Source organism: Eleutherodactylus coqui, chromosome 6, assembly GCF_035609145.1.
Source record: "Eleutherodactylus coqui strain aEleCoq1 chromosome 6, aEleCoq1.hap1, whole genome shotgun sequence".
Lineage (NCBI taxonomy): Eukaryota > Metazoa > Chordata > Amphibia > Anura > Eleutherodactylidae > Eleutherodactylus > Eleutherodactylus coqui.
The window spans coordinates 163,860,963-163,879,243 of record NC_089842.1 but is presented as its reverse complement, the minus strand read 5'-3'; positions in this window follow the sequence as shown (position 1 = coordinate 163,879,243).

The window sequence follows — 18,281 nt, the reverse complement described above, 5'->3', positions numbered from 1 at the left end:
TTTTACTGTGCAGCCCCTCTATCAGGCCGTTGATAAATATATTGAACAGAAAGGGGACGAATACTGAACCCTGTGATACCCCGCTAGCGACAGCTACTCCTGTCCATTGATTATACTGCTAATTTCTTATGCTATGTTTATTCTGTTTTATATTGAAATCTTTATGCAACGTTAGTTTAAGATACTGTGCAATAGGAGAACAAATATAGTGAAAGTAATGTCTAGTACCTGTCAGCAACAGAGCGTCCACCACTATTGTGATCACAGATTCCGAGAGCGATGATCCACAGGAGATTGTCCGAGCTAACCTGCGGAACTGTCTCCAATGCTGAATCCAGAACTCTTTACATAAGAGACGATTGCTGTATTTCCCGTTAAGCTCCTATTTATAAAAAGGCCTGCAAGGTTATTTCCCGTTACATAGTTATATGCCATATTTCTTGTTTTTCACATTGAAAAGTTATATTTTATTACACGTTTATAGTTCAAGAAATGTTCAGGAGAAAGTGAGTTAAATACGCTTAACATTTGTAAGTAAATCAAAGGTTAATAACAGCTGTTCTCACTTGTATGTGCATGTATGAATGGTGTAAATGATTTATGTGTATGACTGGAGGTTTATGTTCCCCATGTTGCGTGCCAGTGTCAGTCCACCGTCCTAGTCTGTCACAGTAGGCAGGGCATCCCTTTTACCTTCTTTTTAGTTCCTGACAGGGGTATTGACTTAAGCTACCACCTGTTCTGGAGGCTAGTCTAGTTTTTCAGAGAAAGTGATGATCATTCCACTCGTCTCTTTATTTTTCCTGCCAGTTACCCTTTCTCTATTCTGTAGTTTAGTCTCTTTTTTAGAGGAAGTGATGTTCATTCCACTTTCCTCGTTTCTTTTGTCTTTGGGGAAAATAGTTATGTAATTGCCCCATAGCTATACTAGTGTGTCCTGAATTCTGTTCAGCCTAGTAGAAACTACTTCAAATGTACTTGCAAGTCATAATTTCATATGCGCTGTCATAAACCAAAGCGATACTCAGGAAGTGAGTGTCACATGACACGCCCAGCACATCACATGATGCGGCGGTAGGCGGGGAAGCAGTTTCGGACTGCAATGGAAGCCGTCCGCACGTACACCTGCGGCGAAGCCCGTCACGGCGCCCCCCAGGCACCCCAAACTTACCTGCTGATCCGGCGTCCTTGCTCCCGCATGATGCTTCGGCGTGACGCACCGCAGCGTCATGTGACACGCCAGCCACGTCACATGACACGCCCACCGCGTCCCATGACACGGCCGGCTGTGCCATATGACGCGCCGGCCGCGTCATATGATGCGGCGGTAGGCGGGGAAGCAGTTTCACGCTATCTTCCGCTGTGCTACAGCGGAAGATAGTGTGACGGACGGCTTCCATTGACTGCAATGAAAGCTGTCCGCACGTATACCTGTGGCAAATAGAGCATGCCGTGGGTGATTTCACGGTGCGGAATTCCGCGGTGGAATTCCGCACCGTGAGCCCTGAGCTATTAGGTTCAATAGAATCTAATAGCTGCGGGCAACGCAGCGGATTTCCGCCTCGAATTACGCGGCGGAAATCCGTCCATGGGAAAGAGCCTTTAGAGGCGGCAGTGTCAGCTTATTTTAAGTAGGATGGAACTGTAGTGGCCCAGAACATATATTCCTGGCCCCTCCATAAATGTCATGCATGTAATGTCTTGTGTAGATGCACTGTGCAGAAACTGTCTAGTCATTTGTTATGTGTATTGCATAGCTACAGCAAATGAAGAGTTAATGTCTGCATGATGCTGGGATATGTTTACAAATGTAACAATTCATGTCATGTGGTATGCCTGAGACTATAAGTATAAGTGATTTGGGTGTGGTAGTGAGTCCATCACAGAGTCAGCCAAAGTCAGAGATCCACCAGAGAGTAGGGTTCTGTGTCTGATCTGATCTGGTGTTGCCTTGGTGTAGAGTGCCAGCCACATGGGGGTACCATCAACTTCCATGTGGTGAATAATGGAGCCTGCTATGCCAGGGACCACTGAGGAGTAGAGAGAAAGAAAGAGAGTCAGCAACAGAAGAACCTGATCACTGTGCAGAGGTATTGTGTTTGGAGTGTATCTGTGGAGAGTCTATCTCTTCCCTATTCCAGGAGCGGTCCCGGATAGATAACAAGGACTGTCGGGCCGCTGTCATCCTGAGTATATCCCCTTCCAGGAGTGGTCCTGTGCAAGTATCAGGTGCTGTAGCGTGAGCATCATCCTGAGTTCCTCTCAAACCTTCTTTCTCTGTGTTGCCTGCATCGGTGTATCGTTGTGCTTTTGTAAAGTGTTCCAGTTATCTACACTAAAAGTTTGACCAGGCCCTGACTGTTCCCGGGAACTGAGGTACTTAATCATTACACAGTATGTGGACTCTGTTTATTACAGCCAAAGCCTTATTCCGATAATGAGGGAATGGTGGCATCACATGTGACAACCTACAATGCCACCAAATGTTTATTGGCCATCCCTATCCTAGGGGTGTCCAGAAGGGGCCTAGTGGTATTTGGTTCGAGGTCACGTGTAGCCCTCAGGGAAGGAGACTGGTGAGACCCGCTGTGACAAGTGACAGCTTATATCACTATCCACAGTGAGCTACACCATATTGGAAGACCCAGATGAGTGCAACGAGGATGTCAATCAGTTACCTCAGAGCAGCTCTTCAGGGGGTCCCGTGGCAGAAGTACCTGTCATCAACAGAGCGTTCACCACTATTGTAATCACAGATTCCGAGAGCGATGATCCACAGGAGATTGTCCAAGCTAACCTTGTAGTAGACATGATGATTAGTTAGCGTACCTGAATGGTATTTCACTGGGTGACTGTAAATTTTGCTTGTATTGCGGCCCCTTGTGTTAAAAATGCTAACTGTGACCTGAAAAAAGAGGGGAAAAAAAAAATCTAAAGGTAATTTTCGCTCAGATTTTGCTGCATACAATGTCACCTTGACATACAAAGTGCTTGTTTTTGTGCCTCTTGGTTTCCTTTTTCAACGTTGTACTAGTTTGAACGCGACTACTCTTTTTTCAATTGAGTATTCCGGTACAAAAGGGGGGAGGCATAGGTGATCTAGATCATAGGTGATCTAGGTGTTGTAGATTAGCTATTGGGTTTAAAAAAAAAAGTAAATGAAATAAAATAAAAAGGAAATAAATGATTTCGTGCTACGAGATTCTGATCCATGTGAAATAGAACATCAACATGATTATTTAGTACTGATACAGTAAGAAACTGCAGGTGTGCAAACAGTTACTGGAACCTCTGTTGACAATGCATATGTTGAGCTTTTTGCAGATCGTACCAGGGTGAGGATTGATGACTCCACATCGGATATGCAGTGGTCACACAACAAGATGTCCTAGAAGCAGAAGCTCTGCCTCCGTATGTCTCAGCACAAGAAGCGGAACTGAAGGCCCTCACTGAGGCGTGTAGAGTGGCGAAAGGTAAGACGGCAACCATTTACACTGACTCCTGGTATGCATTTGGCATAGCTCATGATTACAGCCCAATATGGAAGGCCAGACAGTTTTTTACCTTAGCAGGACAACCAGTTAAGAATGGTGCTGCGGTGCAGAGTCTCATGGAGGCCCTAATACTACCCGACAATGGAGAGTTCGCACCGATTCCTACACTGGAGAAGCGAGAGACGACACCCTCGCCGACAGCACAGAAAAGGCAGCAGCCCTTAAGCCGTGGAAGAAAGATACTGACAGCATGAGTCAATGGCAAAAACTTTGGACATTGACAGAATTTGGACTTTGACATGCTAAAGACTTTACAGTTACAAGCCAGCAAGGAAGGAAAGGATAAATGGACTAAAATGGGAGCAGCAGAAACAGGACCGTGTATGGTGAACAGTCAACAGCACTTGCCTACCACAGTTCCTGTATGCCATGATGGCCCAGCTGACGCACGGAAAGACCCACCTAGTAAAGCAGCAATGACGTCGACGCTTGAAAGAGGATGGGCGACTCCTGGGTTCTCTGTAGCTGCTGCATCATTTGTCCAGTTTAGCATGATCTATGCCATGGGTGAGACAGGGCAGAAGTAAATTTGCCACATCACACTTGTTGGGACCACTCTACCCATTTCAGGGGTTGCAAATTGACTACATTCAGCTCCCACTTGTTGGGAAATATGAATATATGCTTGTTGTTGTTGATGTTTTTGCAGGTTGGAGGCCTACCCTGTTACCAAGGCAAACAAGTAGGTAACCGCAAAGAAGCTCATGAACGAGGTAAACTGTGAATATGGGGTACCAGAAGTCACAGTGGCCTATAAGTCCTTATAAGACTCAGTAGTAATGATTCACCGACAAGAACTTTACTAATACTAAAATCATAAATTTTATTAATATTCGTTAAAAGAAGGGGGAAAGGGGGGGGGGACCATACACAAACATACACAAACGAAAAGAATTCTTTATAGATATTGGTCCGTCTTTAAAGTGACTAGACCTTCATTACACTCGCTGCTCTGTTATTTTTTGAGTGTAAACGTTACTTCTTTTCTTATTTCACTACCCACATAACTCGCAAGTGCTATAGAAAGTTGATACCTGTCGCACCATGTTATGTTGGGAAGGATAATCTCAGACGTTGAAGGTGGTAGAAATCTGACTCTGTCACCAACATGTTATATTTATACGTCTTTTGTCCGATGAAATCAAGAGCATTTGCTACTATAATACCCCTAGATCGTATCAGCAAAAAGATCAGCACTTTTAATGTGCTTTCTATATCTGTACACACTGTCACATGAGCAACCTCAGATTGAATAAGAAGAGATCGATGTTTATCAGCACTTTATATTGTACTTTCTTTGTACTTTCTTATCTATACACATTGTCACATCGACGCGTTTCTATGACACTATTTTAGCGTGTCACTTCATCAGGATGGACTGGCTGCGTACATTACAAATCATATGTTTGCTTAATTAGGGTTAATACTTATAAATGACTCACTCTCTGAAAAACCCGACGACTGTACTGATAACGACAGGTCGTGGCTTTCTGCGTCGGCGACACGAGGATCACTAATGCTTTATTGAAAGCAATAAATGATCCGTCATAGCTTGACGCTGACTACTCCTCTTTAAACCACGCTCATATATGGTGGCAAATAAATCCAAACTCCTCAAGATGGATATATATGTCCGCAAAAAGATCTTAGTGGACAATAGATGAAAAAGTACTGGCTCACTCTGAGTACTGCATATAACACCTCTCAAAATGAATACACAATTTCTATCATGCCAGGACCCACATTTACGGGGTTAATATAATGACGCATAACCTGCCTATGCACAATTAAACTGATAGTAGTGGACATTCATGCATCAGCTTTAATTATTGAGGTCACATTACTTCTGACCTCTCATATTGTACACCTAATTTATGCGATAAACACCCACATTTATAGGGTAAATACGCTTAGGTGATCAATTTTAGTGAGGATAGGCACTTAGTGCATCAGCTTCAGATTATTGCAGAGCTCTGTCTCCCTATGGTCACGCTGGCTGCCTGCTATCTAATGCAGTCAACGTGGCTCTTATCTATTCTCTTGTCCCACTAATGTGGGTTTTCTAAACTCTCTGCCCCGTAAATGTGGGCTCCTTTACTCCTCTGCCCCGTAAATGTGGGCTTCCTTCACTCCTCTGCCCCGTAAATGTGGGCTTTACTAACTCTCTTTGATGCACAATTACAAATCTGACTATATCCATGCAGGATCCGCTTCTATGCACTAATTTGCTAAATTTGGATCCTTTTATCAGCTGAATTATGTGCCTAGTCTCAGAAGCTTCTTGGATATATGAACTGCAATAATCTGAAGCTGATGCACTAAGTGCCTATCCTCACTAAAATTGATCACCTAAGCGTATTTACCCTATAAATGTGGGTGTTTATCGCATAAATTAGGTGTACAATATGAGAGGTCAGAAGTAATGTGACCTCAATAATTAAAGCTGATGCATGAATGTCCACTACTATCAGTTTAATTGTGCATAGGCAGGTTATGCGTCATTATATTAACCCCGTAAATGTGGGTCCTGGCATGATAGAAATTGTGTATTCATTTTGAGAGGTGTTATATGCAGTACTCAGAGTGAGCCAGTACTTTTTCATCTATTGTCCGCTAAGATCTTTTTGCGGACATATATATCCATCTTGAGGAGTTTGGATTTATTTGCCACCATATATGAGCGTGGTTTAAAGAGGAGTAGTCAGCGTCAAGCTATGACGGATCATTTATTGCTTTCAATAATGCATTAGTGATCCTCGTGTCGCCGACGCAGAAAGCCACGACCTGTCGTTATCAGTACAGTCGTCGGGTTTTTCAGAGAGTGAGTCATTTATAAGTATTAACCCTAATTAAGCAAACATATGATTTGTAATGTACGCAGCCAGTCCATCCTGATGAAGTGACACGCTAAAATAGTGTCATAGAAACGCGTCGATGTGACAATGTGTATAGATAAGAAAGTACAAAGAAAGTACAATATAAAGTGCTGATAAACATCGATCTCTTCTTATTCAATCTGAGGTTGCTCATGTGACAGTGTGTACAGATATAGAAAGCACATTAAAAGTGCTGATCTTTTTGCTGATACGATCTAGGGGTATTATAGTAGCAAATGCTCTTGATTTCATCGGACAAAAGACGTATAAATATAACATGTTGGTGACAGAGTCAGATTTCTACCACCTTCAACGTCTGAGATTATCCTTCCCAACATAACATGGTGCGACAGGTATCAACTTTCTATAGCACTTGCGAGTTATGTGGGTAGTGAAATAAGAAAAGAAGTAACGTTTACACTCAAAAAATAACAGAGCAGCGAGTGTAATGAAGGTCTAGTCACTTTAAAGACGGACCAATATCTATAAAGAATTCTTTTCGTTTGTGTATGTTTGTGTATGGTCCCCCCCCCCCCCCCTTTCCCCCTTCTTTTAACGAATATTAATAAAATTTATGATTTTAGTATTAGTAAAGTTCTTGTTGGGGTACCAGAAGTGATTCAGAGGCAGACAGAGGTAAAAACTTCGCAGGTGAATGTAACATGTCATGTCTGCTCTGGGTGTATCCCAGGCTTTTTACACACTCTACCACCATTAGAGTAGTGGAAAGGTGGAGAGACTTAGTGGCACGCTAAAAAGTAAGATATTTAAAATGACGCCGAAAATGGGGCTACTTTGAAAAGACTGTCATCCAATAGCCCTATTCAGTGTTAGATATGAACCCGGGGGGGATCCGAGATTGTTTGGGCTAGCCCCAAGGCTAGGTTGCTACTATCTTCAGTAGTTACAATGTTCTCTTCCAGACTCAGAGGCAGACACTGGGACACATATCTTGAAGCCTGGGGATTGGGTGTGTGTCAAGAGGTTCCTCAGGAAGCACCCTCTTGAGCCCCGATTTGATGGTCCCTACCAGGTGCTTCTGACTACTGCCACAGCTGTGAAACTAGCCGAAAGACTTACATGGATCCACGCTACTGTAAGAAAGCTTCAGATCCGGGAGACCAGTCTTAGTTGTGCCGAGGACATTACTCTGGTTGGGGCTAGTGAGAGAGGAGGGTGGCAACTGGAATCCTTAGTCGGAAGAATATGAGGGTATGGTTACCTTTTGGTATAACTCGTCCAACACTCAAATAGCCACATATTCCTTCGACTATTGTACTGCGGTCCCGTGTCTAGGCGCAAAATCCCACCGCGGACCAGATTTAGCTCAGTCCAGCTGGTTATATGACTTATATACCCGGGGAATACAATATGTTTGCGCCACTGATAATGTCTAGGGAGAAGACTGCCGTTATTGGGGATCAGTGGGATGGAGCAGAGGTACAGACTGGTCCTATAAACCGCGAAGTGCCTTAAATAAGAAAGATAAGAGCGGGAAATCTCTAATTAGTTGTATAACCCTCCTTGAGAATAATAAGGACAGCAGGTATTGGAAGGCTGAACTTAGTATGTTGCTTGGTTTTAATATAGTTCTTACACTAACCATGGAAAAATCCATGGGGGAGGAGCAGGGAGCAGAGTGGCCGCACAACAGCTGATTGCTGGGGGCGGGGGAGAAGCAGGAAGCAGAGCAGCCACACAACAGCTGATTGCTGGGGGCGGGGGAGGAGAAGAAAGCAGAGCGCCCATACAACAGCTGATTAGTGAGAGGGAGCTGCTGCTCCCCCCTGCCTCAGCAGTCAGCTGTATGTACAGACACTCTCACATCTGCAAGCTACATAGGAGAGGGAGGGGCAGAGGGAGAAAGAGCTGTCTGTATTGTGTATATATTTGTGCCTAGTTATCCAGAATCATAATGATACATGCAATGCAGGGTTCCTGGAAAGTTGGGTGACAACTAATGGAATCATTACATTGTCACTCAGCTCTTCCAGGATCCTGAATGCCAACTGCAGAGTTATGCAAGCATGCATACCACATGCATTGCCATAACTATTCAACGTGGGATACAGGGCTCCTGGAAAGCTGGATGACAAGTAATGAGATCACCATTACATTTATATTCAGCTTTCCTGGATCCTGAATGACAGGTTGACCTAGTGGTATATACTTCATTCCGAGGCGGTACTACTGCTGTTTATTTCTCCTGTAATACCTCCCTCACTGCCTGGTCTGGGGAGTTCAAAATATTTTTCTCCTATTTTCCTCCTCTAAAACCCAGGTGCGTCTTATCATCCGATGCGTCTTATAAAGCGAAAAATACGGTAACCCCCTCCGCCCTAAAATAAAGACCTTGACGAACATGATGATCATAGCCGACTCTACCTTTGAGGACACCTTGACAGTAGAGACTGGCTACTCTGACCAGAATCCCTGGTTGGAGTTGATGAGGTACAATGCTAACAAGAGCAACAAGTCTAACTGTTGCGTGTGCGGTAGTGCCCGACCGCACTTGGGGACGGTCCCTCTGAATCTCACTGTAGATGCTGAAGAGTGTTTCTTTAGTTTCATCGTTAACACTTCCACCAATTACACTGTTTGTGAGAAGTGGAAAAAGGAATACTCTATAACTACTTAAGTGTTTTGCACCGGAGAGAGTATTACTGACTACCCTGGAAACTACACCTGCCATGCAAACGGGCAGGGAGGAGGGAGACTTTTGGGGAACTCACCAACGGGTATTGCTCCTCCTATGGTATGATAGGAGGGGAATGGATGCAGAATCAGGTCCAGTCCTTAGGAGACATTTACTGGCATTGTGGAGACATGAGGTGGAGGACCCGCCTGGAGGGTAATTGGACAGGGGAGTGTGCCTTAGTAAAGCCCTTATGCTCCTCCACATCCTGTCAGACAGCATTGAGGATAATGAGGTTACCCCCTATAGTTACTTTATCTTGATCCAACTCTGCTGTGTTCTGTGGTTATCCTGTCATGTTGGTCTATTCTTGTTTTCTGCATAGGTACAGTGGTTCCTTCCAGTCTTGTCACTAGGCAGTGTAGGGTCAGTGTTGGCGACCTGGACCTGTCCACCTTCAGGGCTATCTCCAGTAGGGACATTGGTGTGGGTGAAGATCAGGGAGTCCCACGGTGTGTGTACCTGTGCACACTACTAGTATTGTAACATTATACTAGAGCGAGAAGAGAGACTCCTGGTAGTAGATTTGATCCACACGTGTACATTGACGTCATAGGACAGCCAAGGGGGGTACCTGACGAGTTAAAAAAATTAGAGACCAAGTTAAAGCTAGATTCAAGTCCATTTTTCTGATCATTATGGTAAATAAAATGTTGACTGGATTAATTATGTTTATTATAATTAGCAGCGGTTTATAAATAATACTAGAGATGCCTTATAGGGACTAGTCGACCAATAGGACCTACCTTGACTATGACTTTTCAAAATAGAATGGCCTTAGATATGATTTTAGGTTAAAAGGCTGGTGTCTGTAAGATGATAGGGGAAACTGTACCTACATACCACACAACACGTGACCCGCGGGTAAACACGCAGTTGCCGTTAAGAAGCTGACCGCACTAACTAAAAAGAGCTAACCTTTGGGACCAGTACTTGCCATGGATGAGCAGGTGGCAAAGGATCCTGGCTCAGATGGGAGTCGCTGTTGTATGTGCACTGATTATCTTTTCCGTTCTAGTCTGCTGTGTTATCCCGTGTCAGAGAGACCTGTGAAACTGCCGCTGGAAAAAGCCGCTCCCACAATGAGTTTGCTGGATGCATCCCCAGAAGGAGTGGACAAGTCCTACACCCCCTTGAAGACCCTAAATCGAACCTTCAACGCGCTCCAGTTATAGGCTCACGCGCAGAGAACTGGGAAAATTTGACGGGGAGAGTTAGAGGATAGACATTTTAAGGGGGGATTGTAGTAGACATGATGATTAGTTAGCGTACTATGTCTATTGATTTGTAATAAACTAGGTGTATTACGCAGCTGTAGTGACTTTAACTCTATAGAGGCTAACGGCTGCATAATTTCATTATGGTAATTGCTGGACAATGGCATGGTGAAAGATGTGTGTTTCATAACTTTAGACTGATACAAAGTTTCACAGCAGCCTCTAAGAGTTAAATCACAATACTATATGTATTGCTTGTATTCATCTTGGATGTTTCCCCAGCCTTGCCCCCACACAGAAACTTCTTAAATAACACTGAAACTTCTTAAACAAAGACTGCCACGTACACTGAAATTTCTTCAGCTTGATCACATGCTGAGGGGACAAAGTCCACACTACACTGGACTTAAGAGAAGGTGGGCAGGGAAGCAGGGAATTCTATATGACCCAGCGAATAAGACAATGTATACGTTACTGATGTGATCTGTTGCACGCCCATAAAGGGCAGGTATTATGTGTTTCAATAAATCAGGGCTCTGAGGATTATAACTCAGAGAGAGCTGGTTGAGATTCAAGGCTGATGACTTGTGTCCGATTGGTTTCTTTCCTTATGCGTGCACACTATACAATTAGGAAGCTACAGAATACCCTGAAACCTGCTGGAGGAAAATATGATCCAGATCAACCTGTGGAACTCTCTCCAATACTGAATGCAGGACTCTTTACGTAAGAGACGATTGCTGTTTTCCCCGTTTAGCCCCTATTTATAAAAAGGACTGCAAAGTTATTTCCCATTACATAGTTATGTGCCATATTTCTTGTTTTTCACATTTAAAAGTTATATTTTATTTCAAAACTTTTATAGTTCAAGAAATGTGCCTAATGTTTGTTAATATGCTTAATATTTGTAAGCAAATCAAAGGTTAATAATAACTGCTCCCGCTTGTATGTGCATGTATGAATGGTGTAAATAATTTATGTGTATGATTGGAGGTTTATGTTCCCCATGTTGCGTGCCAGTGTCAGTCCACCATCCTTGTCTGTCACAGTAGCCGGGGCATCCCTTTCACATTCTCTTTAGTCCCAGACAGGGGTATTGACTTAATACTTATCTACTGGATGAATAAAAGGTACTGTTGTACTAGGTCTCCATCAGAAGTATGGGTAGAGACATGGTTAGGCTGCACACTGACAGGGAACGCCTAGGTAACGGCCCCCACTATCGCTCTGTAGATCTACTGTCAGTGTTGGCCTTAGGGTGAGGGTTAGTGTTAGGGTGAGGTTTAGGTTTAGGGAGAGGGTTAGTTTTACCCCTACGATGCAGGTCAGTGCATCGAAGGCTTCAACACTGAGAATGGGGAAAGCACAGCGGCGGGACTTTGTTACACCGCACAGCACCCGCCAGTAGACCCGGACGTTGAAAAACAGCGGTGGAGCGTGGACCGCAGGCGGGGGAAGAACTACAGCGGCATAGCGGGGAGCAGAGCTGGGATCTAAGCCAGCAGCGGTACAATAACAGCGCCGATGCCGCGACATTAAGGCCCAGCGGAGGAGGGGTGACTGAGCCAACACTAAGCGCTAGAATGACAGTGCAGAATCCGGGAAAGGCCACAAGGGAGAGCGGTGGATGACAACGGCATAGTGGGGAGCAGAGCCATCAAGCAAGAGCGGCGGAGGGCTGAGTGACAGTAGCCAAGAGCCCACATTATGCTCACCCATTCGTCCAGAAGGGGACCAGGAACAGCGCCGTAGGAGTGAGTCACAGCAGGCAGTAGGGCCAGATGATGCTCACTCATTCTCCTGCACAGCCAATCAAATTGGGGGTGTTGGTTGTGGGCCTGCAGCTTGTCTCGACACTCTCTTCCAGTAAAGACAAGATACACCAGTACCTGAATACATTATATCAGGGCTCCTCATAAGGTTTCTACTCCAGCTTCATCAGCAACCAAGTATCACATAGTGCCAAATGCCACCCTGCAGTGTCCAAATTATCCAGAAGTGGTAATAAAGAGCCATTTGGAGGCCAAGAAAGGCCAGAATGCCCACCACTAGTGCAGATGCTGATCTGCCCACTGACACTTGCAGGAAGCACAGGGATTCAAGTTATAAAATGCTTGCCCTCTTTACAACACCCTTCCTTTCCTGCGAAGAGATGTCTTATTTGCACTGCATAAAAGGAGAAAAAAAAAAAGAATCACAAAATCAGTGTTTTTCTCTACCAGACACTACTGAAGGAAGAAAAGAAACCCCATTTTTGTGGACAGTCTGTAAATTTATGGAAGGGTGGCAATCCAGAACACCATGCACCAGAGATACATTATACCATACTATATCCCTGAACACCAATACACACTGAGACCCAGAGATACATTAAAATTTATTTTGGTGCCATTGTATGCATTATACTACTTTTCATAGTCAGGGCAGGTATTACAATTTGTTATTCAGGCACAGATACTTAAATACCATAAAGGAATGAGCTCCTATTTGCTTGACCATAAAGCGGTCAGTGCTTGTAATTGCAGGCACAGCTCCCACTGATTTCAATGACAGCTTGCTAGAATTGAGCAATCAGCTGTTATCAGCGGAGTAGGCTGTTATCAGCCGGCTGCGCTGATAAGATTCTCTGTGCCTGTGTCCTGCTGTGAATTCACAGCGGGGACACTAGCAGTCAGTGTGGCTTCATACAAGCGTATGCGAAATACGCTCGCCTCAGCAGAACGTATTTGTGTATGAACGAGGTGTAATGAGGTAGATTTGCTCACGTCTGTGCATAGTACTGTGCTTTATGCGCCTACAGGGCCAGTTCACACACGCATGCGTGACACAACCCTTCTGTGGATTAAAAGAGTATTTGCCTAATGAGGTCCAGATGTGTACTTTTCCCCACAGTTTTGCGCAGTGTTTCATGCATCAGGTTGCGTATTTGCATACCTTCCATAGACTTATGGGGGCACTTGCTCTGCTATACATAGAAAGATAGAGCAGGTTCTAGTTTTTTTCCACGTGCGCAAAACACGCTTGTTGACACAAATCCATTGAAATTTAAAAGGTTCTATTCCCTGTGTTTCGCGTACGTATGTTTTAAACATGCAAAAAGATGTGCAAATACAGTCGTGTGAAGAAGCCCTTATACAGAGAAATAGTTTTTTAGTTTTCTTTTTTTTTTAAATCCTTTATTTATCATTTTCAGTTTAAATACAGTTAACAATAGTCATAATCCAGGAATGTTTGCATACTGCTGTAAGGTAAGAACAAAGCCTTATTCCCCACAGTCATTTTTGAACAGTGAAAGGAAGAACTTTAACCTCCTTCCCAACTCTTGGCATTATTTAAACTTTAACTGAGTGTATGGTTAAACTCAATACTTGAACCCGTCTAATATTTAGTTTGGAACAGATACCATTTGTAACAACTGGGCTAATTTTTCAAGTCCAGTTTCAAATTCTTATAAACACGAGATATAACTAAACCTAATTTTTTTAGTTTTCTATATAAACCACAAAAAAGAAGTATTTGCTAAATCTTGTTATCTTCTACATATATCTCATGTATACTCACTTTTTTTGCATGAAGTACATTTGCAGTTGCGACATTTACATGACTCTCCACAGGAATGAGAAGCACCTAGGAGAGAAACGGGAATGTTGGTATGGAGCAGAATATTAAGGCCTCATGTCCACGGGGAAAATCAGGCCCGCTACGGATTCTCCATGGAGAATCCGTAGCGGGTCCCTCCTGCCCCGCGGACATGAGGGCTGAAAATAAGTATTACTCACCTCTCCGCACGCTCCGGATCTTCCCTTCTTCGCGGCCTGATCTCTCCGTCGCAGCCGGATCTTCTTTCTTCGGCCCGGCGGATGTGCTCGGCACGCCGGCTGCGTGCCGCGCGCATGCGCCGGGCACATCCACCGGGCCGAAGAAAGAAGATCCGCCCGCGAAGAAGAGAAGACCCGTACCGTCCGGAGCAGGTGAGTTTAATTCTGGTGCGGGTTTCCCGAGGATCCCGACGGCTTCCATAGGCTTCAATAGAAGCCTGCGGGAGCCGTGCCCGCGGGAGACCCGCACCTAAATGGAGCATGTCCGGATTTTTTCCTGCACGCGGGACCCACGCCTGCAGGGAAAAATGACATGCACAGGTATTTAACTACCTGCGGGTGTCTAATGCATCCTTATGGGGCACGGATCCGGGTGCAGAAAAAACGCTCCGGATTTTAATTCATAATTTGCCCGTGGACATGAGGCCTTAGGATACTCGGGGGACATCAACGAGCAGAGATTTCTCTCCATGACAATAAACAGTCTACTGAACCCCTGCAGGCTGCTGATACTACTATGTGCAGCGGCACTAGCTGCATGCTGGGGGAATACAGCCGTCCCATCGCTGACTGTCACAACACATTGTAGGAAGAACATTCTGACATTGTAACATGGAAAGACATTGTAACTACTGGATAAATATTCATCCGTTTTTGCTAAATAAAAATTAGCAATATGGAGGCAAATACGGCAATAATAGGTCATGCTGCAATTTTAAAAAACGGCAGTGAAAAATACAAGATAAGACACCCCTCCTGACCCACGTCGCTGGCATCTCATGAGCTAAGCCAGAAACCTACTGCACACTGATGAGGGCCAAACACCCCGAAACAGCTGTCGGTGCATGGTTCTCTGGCTTCTTATTCCCAATCATTGTTAGACTTGTTAGAAAGTCACATTGATTTCAAGGAATGCTGCCATCCAATAGGTGGCGCTGCAGAGGTATTTTACCAAACCCACATGTGTAAAGACAATGTACAAAGCGGAACATATAATTGCAAATAAAATGGTTATGTTTTTCACATATATTGGACTTGACATCGATAAATTTGTCTATGTGGAACATGTGTTACTTACACACATATATATATGAAACATGGTACCTTTTCTTGTTGATATGAAATATGTGGTTCTCATGGTACCCTAGTGTATATTTGGGACATATTTGTTTAGGTATAACATTTCCTTCTATGACGTTTAGGTGGCCATTCAACATCTATTCTTTGATTATTACTTTATTATAATTCCACCATATAAACTAAGCCATGCCAAGTTTTTTGACACTGGTCCTAATGCACTGCGGGTGCATATACATTGAATTGGTTGAAATATGCTTCATCGTGTTAATCTATTATTTGGGAGTCACTCCCGGGTGCCTGTGTTCTCATAGGCTTTTTATTGGCATGACATGCTTACTATGTAGCTATAGACACAGGTTTATATTCTGCACCCGCGCTGCTCATTGCACGATGTAATTTCCGCCCGGCCTTGAGGCCGAGTGTGATGTATTTCCGGTTCTACACATCTCGGGTTTCCCTCTGGCGTGATGCTGTTGATGGGATTGTTCTGTGTAGACGATGTGCAGTGCGCGATGTCACTTACGCCCTGTTATGAAGCAGAGAGTGACGTATTTCCGGTTTTATGTACCTCGGGTTTTCTTCCGGCACGGTGTTGTGAATGTGAATGTTCTGCGCAAGCGCTGTGTAGTGCGCGACGCCACTTTCGCCTTGGTATGCGGCTGAGTGTGTCGAATGATCTGCGCATGCGCGAGACGTCACTTCCACCCTGTTGTGAGGCTGAGTGTGACATACTTCCGGTTCCACGTAGTGACTGAAATTGCAGGTAGCCGGTGGGAGGCCGCTGTGGAGACGCACCACCTAGGACTCAGGTGATTTGTATTGTGCGTTAATTTTATGGGCAGGGAGTTTCACTAATTAAGGAAGCATTTTACTGTTGCAATATGAGCTTGACAAAAACAGCGGTGCTGTCGAAACGTCGCCAATGCTGTTGTACATACTGGGCTTTTTCTTTGTACAATAAAGTGATGGATATTTAATAGAGATGAGCGAACGTACTCGGTAAGGGCGATTTCGCAATCGAGCACCACGATATTCGAGTACTTCACTACTCGGGTGAAAAGTACTCGGGTGCGCTGTGGGTGAGCGGGGGGTTGCAGAGGGGAGTGGGGGGAGAGGGAGAGAGAGCTCCCACCTGTTCCGCGCTGCTACCCCCCACTCCCCTCTGCAACCCCCCGCCCCACAACGCATCCGAGTACTTTTCACCCGAGTAGTGAAGTACTCGAAAATCGCGGTGCTCGGTTGCGAAATCGCCCTTACCGAGTCGTTCGCTCATCTCTAATATTTAAGTGATCGTCTACCGCATCTTTATCCCGTGAGCCGCTGCTGTCATCTATAAAAAGTATCTACTATTTACCCATTTGTGGGTTCTTTTGTGTCCAGGATCCAGGAGGCGAGCACGGCGAGTATTTAAGGATTCTCCACACTTATTATAGTGCATCTGATATTTGGTGCTGCTGTTTATCTTCACTTTTTGCATGTCTGTGTGCACAGATCAGGACTGTAGACAATGTAGTCCGTGCTGAGTGCACATGGCAGATGTAGTCATTTCTGTTCCTGAGGTCACACTGCACAACGCACTAACCCTGCATCACTCATCTCGTGGAGAAGGAGAAAGACCTAACTCAGGGTTACCTTTTTTTTCAGACATTCTGTAGTTGTCTGATCTTGGGCTCAGTTTATGTCACATCAGAAGCATGTGTTATATATATATATATATATATATATATATATATATATAGATATATATAGATATATATATATATATATACATATGTGTTGAAAATGCCTTCAATCTGTAGCTCTGATGAATGCCTCCAATATATGCAACTGTATGCTACACCGTACCGTATGCCCCCATTGTTCACCACTAGGAAAACAAAGCATACTATGCATATTGCATCGTTCGTTTTCTTGCAGTGTTTGAATGTATAGAAAAAACGCAGTATGTTCTGCTTTCCTACACAGCAGAGAATTAAAGGTATACAGACTAGGGGCGATTTTAGACGAGCAGATGTCAAAATATGCTTGCCGCTTCAAAGCATATCTGCACATGAACAAATCATCTAAAAGTGCCCTTATACACATTCATTTGATTGGGACTGCTGGAGCTAGCTCCAGTCTTAGGGCGGCTACCCACTACAGTTCTTTTTCACTGCGAAAATCGCAGCGTTTTTTTTTTCTCCAGGGGTCTATGGGACTTGTTAATGTTAAAATCGCATAGCGCAAATTTGCGATTTTGCTGTAAATTGTGATTTTGCCGTGATGCGTTTTTAACTTTAGGCCCATAGACACCTGGAAAAAAAAACACTGCAAATTCGCAAACGCTAGTGGGTAGTCACCCTATTGAAATTAATGGGGCAGCTGAGTGCATGCAGGCATCAGAGATGTCGTCATCTATAATGAGGCCAATTTATGGTGCTGCCGCTAAGGTCAGACACTTGTAGCTTCCAGTAAGAGAAAGTAGTGTCAGGCAATTGCTGGGCTTTTGTGGGGCACATCTGCAATCCCAACTACCTGGAAGGCTGGTGGATCACTTGAGTCCAGGAGTTTTGGTCTGCTCTGTGTTATGTTGATCGGGTGTCAACACTAAGTTCGGTATCAATATGGTGACTGTGGGGGAGCTCGGAGCCACCAGGTTGTCCTAAGGAGGGGTGAACCGGCCCAGGTCGGAAACGGAGCAGGTCAAACCCCCGTGCTGATCAGTAGTGGGACTGCGCCTGTGAATAGCCAGTGTAAAGTAGCCTGTAAAACACAGTGAGAGTCTTTATGTACCTGTATAGTGGCCCAAAGTTAGGGTCCCTCTAGTACGTGTTTGTCTACCCCGTGTAGATTATCTGTGTGTCCATATTGTTGGTGGTCTTTTTTTGTGTATGTGGTAACCTCTTTGGATAGTCCTGAGGTCATGATTTCGTGTTGGTGTCACTAAACTTGGTGGTGTCTGTGAGCCTGTCTCCCTACCCTGTTCTGTGTGGTGTGGTTGGTGGAGAGATAGGTTGGGGGGTGGGGTTAGTTGGTGTAGAGGGAGAGAGAGAAGAATGTAG